Source organism: Limulus polyphemus, unplaced genomic scaffold, assembly GCF_000517525.1.
Source record: "Limulus polyphemus unplaced genomic scaffold, Limulus_polyphemus-2.1.2 Scaffold298, whole genome shotgun sequence".
Lineage (NCBI taxonomy): Eukaryota > Metazoa > Arthropoda > Merostomata > Xiphosura > Limulidae > Limulus > Limulus polyphemus.
Window position 1 is genome coordinate 101,057 of NW_013665908.1, and position 7,255 is coordinate 108,311.

At 30.0% G+C, this 7,255-nt stretch overlaps 1 protein-coding gene across 3 annotated transcripts in view; it reads right to left on the bottom strand.

The window, feature by feature from the left end:
* Nucleotides 1–7,255, bottom strand: part of LOC106457163 (Kv channel-interacting protein 1-like) — a 108,906-nt gene that overhangs the window by 59,292 nt on the left and 42,359 nt on the right. The window contains exon 1 of one of the 3 annotated variants that reach the window (XM_022382987.1): nt 2,752–2,762. The exons of the other annotated variants lie outside the window; for them this stretch is intronic. The gene's annotated coding sequence lies outside the window, so the exon portion shown is untranslated. Of the gene's footprint in view, nt 1–2,751; nt 2,763–7,255 lie in introns of those variants that run through there. 3 annotated transcript variants of the gene reach the window in all.

The window sequence follows — 7,255 nt, forward strand, 5'->3', positions numbered from 1 at the left end:
ATTACAGAACACTATGGAATCTATACAGTTTTAGTGTAAAAAAATATTTACGTAAAATTTCTGGGTTTTCTTTCATAATGAATGGTGCCGATTTTTCACAGCAATATCATTAGAATTCAGTATAGATATTTATGAAGCTAAGTTTTCTTGTACTTCAATATAGAATAGTGTGTTTGTAGTATCATAGCTTCTGAAAATTATGGACTTCTGAAAGATGTTTGTTTGTTTGTAGTTAAGCACAAAGCTACACAATGAACTATCTGTGCCTACCACGGGTATCGAAACCCAGTTTCTAGCGTTGTAAGTCCACAGACATACAGCTGTGCCACAGGAGGACAATATCTGAAGGATAAATGTTAAACATTATTTATGTAATGGTTGTCATTGCTGTGATTAGTATATGTATGTTTAAGTAGAAGCTCCCAGAATAAGTATACAATAACGTGTTTTTCATAAAACGGAAGAAATCTTATTGTGTAAGTGATGTTACAAATTTACATTTTAAAAATTATGAAATATTAGAATGCTAAACTCACGGGTAATTTTTCATATGCTTAATGAAACAATTTCCCTAAGTTTCCTGAATAAAATTTTCAAATCAATTTACTATGTACGTCATGTGCTACTATGCTTCTAAAATGTTTACTTAACAAACGGCTTGGTTAGCTAAAAAAGTATTTTTTAGAACACCTGTGGACGACTAACTTATTGAAAGTAAATAGTGATTCTTCTTATAACTTATACACAAGTTTATACAGTGTAGTAATATTTAAGTGAGATTATTTATGGGCTAAAAATAATTAAGTGTAAGAACACTAACTGAAGCTCATGCCAAACCATTGACAGATTCATTTTCCAGGTACTGGATGTTAGTAATAAATTACTAAAATGCAAGAAGACTGATAAATAATGAATCTATGCAATCTTTCTATCAGGTAGCTAATTTTGTTTTTCGCCCTGAATTTTAAAAGTAGCGTTATTTGAACGTTTTTATTTCATGTATCCTATTCATCACCTTAAAATATAAAAGTTTTTCTTTTGAGAAAAAGTGGCACGTTGAAATCGTTCATAGTAAGGATGTTTTAAAACCTAGTGGTTTGTTTTATTATTACCTCTTAATTATGTTTAAAGATTAAACATACAAACTACTTAAATTTAGCTTTAAAGCTTCAACACTAGTTTTTCACCAAGGATTTCTCGTTCCTTAAGACAGTTTAAAATGGCAGTCTCTTTACAAAACAAAACGTCTATCCTAAACATTTCCTAGCTTATTCAAAGATTGTTTGTTTGTTTTGAATTTCTCGCTAAGCTACACGAGGGCTATCTGCGCTAGCCGTCCCTAATTTAGCAGTGTAAGACTAGAGGGAAGGCAGCTAGTTATCACCACACCGCCAACTCTTGGGCTACTCTTTCACCACCGAATAGTTGGACTGACCGTCACATTATAACGCCCCCACGGCTGAAAGGGCGAGCATGTTTGGTGTGACGGGATTTGAACCCGCGACCCGCAGATTGCGAGTCGAGCGTCTTATCCACATGGCCATGCCGGGCCCATTTTGAGGGTATACTTACAACAGATGAGAATGTTATTGGACGCAACCGCTTCTAGAATTTTTAAAATCAAATGGAGAAATGTGAGTGTGGAAAACCATTATTTTCAAAAACTATATCTGGTGGAAAACTCGAACTGTGTAAAATTCCACAGCTGACTACAGGAGTTCAAAGTTATAATAGTAAAATACTACATTAGTGTAATAACATTACTTCTCGAAAATACTTGTAAAACTAGTAGGAGTTTTGGAACGCAAACAAATATTTTAATTAAAACAATTATACGTTTCATAGAAAATTCAGCTTAAATCTTGTATAAATATTGAAATTCAGTTGATCTTTATTTTGCTATAATTGGTTTTCTATTCTTTCAAGTTCTTCTGCTATGATAAAGACCAAACTGTATCCAACAACTACAATTAAACAGAAAACAATGTACCTATATTGTTATAATTCTAGAAAATTAATTATTGTGATGCAAAAATATTTGAAAATTACCTTTTTTTGTACGTTTTTCAGTGTGAGAAAGTCCAGCTGGTTAAACTTTTAAGCATAGCAAGCCTGCTAGTAAGAAGTCTAACTTTGATGTCAGACTGAACAACCTTATCGATAAATTGTTACTTTGATGACCGAGAAGAAAAACGTAAGAATGACGTTGCCAGCATGCTCTAAACATTTTATAAGCAGTTTAACGTTTGTAGGAAAGACAGTTTTATGATTTACTGGATGTAAATTGTATTTATGCATTATTTACTTATATAGTCCAGCATGACCTATATAAGTTATCCAGGAATGTTTATATTTTAAAACAATATAAAACTACTTAGGACAAAGTAAAACATAGTAAGACCATCAGGTCTAGAATTTAAACTCAGGATTTATATATATACACCCTCACAAACATATATATATATATATATCTTTACGAAATTAATCAGCATGGTCTCACTTAATAAAATAACTAAACAGTTAGGTTGTTAAACATATATACGATTTTTTTTAACTGGATATGTGATAATACTGCTTCCTATTAAGTGATAAACAGTACTCCTAATTATACTTAATAATGTGAAAATAAAGGACTGTGGCATAAAATGTCTTCTGCTCATCACTCGTATTTCTTTCGAGGTTTTTTCTTTTTGTGTAACGTGCATCTATTCCAGTTCGACTGTTTTTACCAGTCTATATATTTGAACCCACTCTTCAGGAAACAGTTGTGTATTGAGGTAAGACATTGTCCATAAATATTTTTGAGTTAGCGCGCACTGCTTTTGACAGTTTCATTTGAATTTGGTCATATAATGGTATTCTTTCAACTATATTCTTTATAAAATGTTCTAAAAGCTTAAAAATGTAGGATCGACAAACAAATACGACAAACTCTATTTATCAACAGCACAACTGCTATTTTATGTAGAGTGCTGTATGTCTTTCGCACGAATTAAAATGTGTGTTCATATTTCTGTTTCTTCGTCTCACTATTGTCTCATTATGCTGTATGTTTGCATACGTGACTAATTTGAGTTCAAATTCGTAGAGTATTGTAAGTAATGGAATTTCGTTACAATTGTTTGTTATTTCTTTCTAAGCTTATTATGATTACTGAAATTTGATATAAAACTGATATTTTAATTTTTTCTGGAATTAGTAACCCATTTATATATATATATATATATATGTTGAAATTAAAAATATTCAACACTTTTTGCACACTGCTATGCATCTAAGATTCTCTTGATCGTTTGAAAAATAAAAAACTATTTATGCGTTCACTGAAATTCTTAATTGAGATTAGAAACGTATTTAATAGTTAGTTCATTTAAACTTCTGTTTAGTATTGAAAGGATAAAGTTAGTTTTGAAGTATGTAATTTATTTTTTGTCTCAATTTGCACTACTATAATAAAATCATGTAAATAAGACATCGATCGTTTTCGTACTTGTTATTATTTCATATGTTCATGAACATTAACTGCTTTCTTTCCTTCTTGTCTACACATTGCTGTTCAATGTTTTTTTTTAATTCTGAATTACGCACCAATGCAGCAAACAACAAAATATAGAGCCAATTACAGAACTACACATTCAATCAATGTTGTAAAAAGTAATTAGCGTTTTAAACTACGGTATCGCGGAGATTTCAGCTTAGCTAAGTTTATTTCTCAACATTATGAACGTCTAATACCGATGAATTTTTACGAGAAAACAAATCTTACGTCAACGTCTTTTAATAGCATCAGCATGCAAGTTTTCCAAAACCAGGGACGTATTAGGCTAATAAAGTTCTCTTTAAACGGTTGAAATCGCCTATCTTTTAATAAGTAGCCAGTAATAACGTGGAATACAATTATTAGTTATTATGGTAAAGATGACAATATAGGGCCCTCTTCCAGAAGTTCGCTTGTAAGTCTAAATCATTTTTCGATAAATGAATAATTCAAAACTATAACAACTCATATTAGCAATGCACTATGCAATACGAAGACTATATCTAAAAACTATTTTGATTGCAACCTCTTATAATACATTTTCTGATGTTGAGAAGCACTGTCTCATAAAAGGCGCCTTTCTTCTGCTAAATACGGGTTTACTCCATCTTCTAATTATGCTTAGAGTTCGTATGTCCTTCACGAAAAATGTTCTCAGAATATTTTCTAGGTACTTCAAATAATTATTTTAATTTGCATCTTGTCATCGAAATTTATTCTTGGACGAGTATGTACTGTAAATTTAATCTAGTTGAACGCTGTTGTAATTTAGAAACAAAACGCTCTAATGATACTAGTAAAAGTAATTTTTTTTAGCATTAGAGGGCGTTTTCTTCCAAAATCGCTAGTTAACATTTCCGATAGAAAACAGTCTTCCGCTGTAAATTATAATTCAAAAACATTGCTTTGGTACACGCACAAAAAACGGTTTAAACAAATAAGGAATAATTTGTGAAAACAAGCAAGCTCTACACCAATTTGAAAATGAAATATTAAAATACGCTTTAATCTATACTTACTGATAAAAATCTATACCAAAACACTTAGTTTGTTATTAGTTTAAAATACTTTAGTTAGAAATTAAAGTAAATATGAGTAGTTGATTTATAATGTAAGCTAGCCAAAGTAGTTGATTTATAATGTAAATTAACCAGAGTAGTTGATTTATAATGTAAGCTAGCCAAAGTAGTTGATTTATAATGTAAACTAACCAGAGTAGTTGTTTTATAATGTAAATTAACCAGAGTAGTTGATTTATAATGTAAGCTAGATAGAGTAGTTGATTTATAATGTAAACTAGATAGAGTAGTTGATTTATAATGTAAACTCACCAGAGTAGTTGTTTTATAATGTAAACTAACCAGAGTAGCTGTTTTATAATGTAAGCTAGCCAAAGTAGTTGATTTATAATGTAAACTAACCAGAGTAGTTGTTTTATAATGTAAATTAACCAGAGTAGTTGATTTATAATGTAAGCTAGATAGAGTAGTTGATTTATAATGTAAGCTAGCCAAAGTAGCTGATTTATGATGTAAACTAGATAGAGTAGTTGATTTATAATGTAAACTAACCAGAGTAGTTGTTTTATAATGTAAGCTAGCCAAAGTAGCTGATTTATAATGTAAACTAGATAGAGTAGTTGATTTATGATGTAAATTAGCCAAAGTGTTTAAAGATATAGGCAAAACAACGTTTACATTACACAATATATTTTTTTTATTAGAAATGACTATTTGTTTCGGTAGCTTCCGCTACCATCACCAGGAGTAAAAACCTACACGAACCGTGGGTTTTTATATAAGAATGTTCGGACTCACTGTAATTCACTTGGGTTTACTAAAGCTCCCGTAGAATATGCTATTAATTGTTTTCATGATAAATTAGTTCAAGCTTCCTTTCCCCTGTTGAAATTGTTGACATTTTTAACCTAACCAGAGTACGTGTTGAAAATTAGTTTTTCCAAGTTAATGAGAAATATTATGAACAAAATAATGGATTAGCCATGGGTTCTCCTCTCCTATGTGATCTTTATATGGACAATTTTGAACGTATTGCTTTTGATAATGCAATTTTTAACCCTGATTGTTGGATTAGATTTGTTGATGACACCTTCTTGGTTTGGCGGCATGGAGATACCGAATTAAATATATTTGTTGATTACCTAAATAATGTTGACCTTTTGAAAGTTATCCAGTTTATATATGAAACTGAACAAGACAATTGTTTATTTTCTTAGACGTACTTGTAAAAAGAAATAATTATGAAACTATTTCTACAACTTTTTACCGAAAACCTTACTCAGTTTCTATGCCGCCACATCAAATATCGTGTCATCCATTTTCTCAAAAGTTAGCAGCTTTTCATACTTATATAAACAGAGTACTTAAAATTTGTTCCGATCCCATTGATTTAAAAAATTAATTAAATTATATAAAAGTGATTGCTAATGATAGAGGTTATACTGTTGATATAATTCAACGTTTAATACAAAGAAAATACATTTGAAATTTCACTAAGCAATGCACCAAATTAAATAATGTTTATGATAAAAATACAGTAATAGTATAGTTATATTAACATATGTAAACGGTATAACTAGTCAAGTTACCAACGTATTTAGAAAAAATAATTTTTTCCTTTTTTAATCTGTTTAATAAAATTAAAACAATAATTCCTAGCACCAAAGATAAAAAAGGTATATATCAAATTATATGTGAATGTAACAAGATATATTTGTTAAACTAAAAGTATTTTGAAATATCACAGTAATGAACATAAAGGTTATGTACGTAATAACAAGATGTTAATTTCTCCGCTGGCCGAACACGTTGCTGAAACTGGTCACTCAATACAGTGGCATAAAACAATAAATTTAAATGAACCCAATACAGTAAGTGAGTTTAATATTAGAGAATCTATTGAAATTTTGTGTTGTAAATGTAAATTAAATAATCAATTGTTAAATAGTGATGAAGAGTTGACTGGTGATAGTGCTGAACTTTGAAGGGAAATATTAACTTCATATGTGCAGTATTCATGTCACCCAAGTGAATTACAGTGAGTCCGAACATTCTTATATAAAAACCCGCTGGTTCGTGTAGGTTTTTACTCCTGATGGTGGTAGCGGAAGCTATCGAAACATATAGAGTCATTTATTTCTTTTTTTTAATTTTATTCTGTAATGTAAACGTTGTTTTGTCTATATTTTAGAATAACATATATTGCACAATGTTGCCCTATTTATATTTTATATTCTAGCAAAAGTGGTTGATTTATTATGTAAACTGGTAAGAGTAGTTGACTTATGGTGTAAACTAGTCAGTGGAAAACTCTTATTGGGTTAAATGCATTGATTTATTAGACGAATACTTTCATTGTTAACGATATCTCGGCAGTACTCGCAATTACGGCTCAGCTGGTTTGGGATGTGTAGCCCAAAACTAATTCATTATGCTCCACATAAATTCAAATTATTGATTTTATAAATATAGTACGTACTTTATGAAAGGTTTTAAACATAATTTTTGACATTCGTGCAATAAAACATTATTAAATCAAGTAAAATAGCAAAATAACAAATGTACACGGTCTTATCAAAATCGAACGTGTAGTCTAGCTTTTAATTTCTTGAAAAACACGAAAGACATATACAGTCTTGACCAAAATGTTTGCATATTTTGTAACAAATTAGATCATTATTATTAAGATGGAATACAA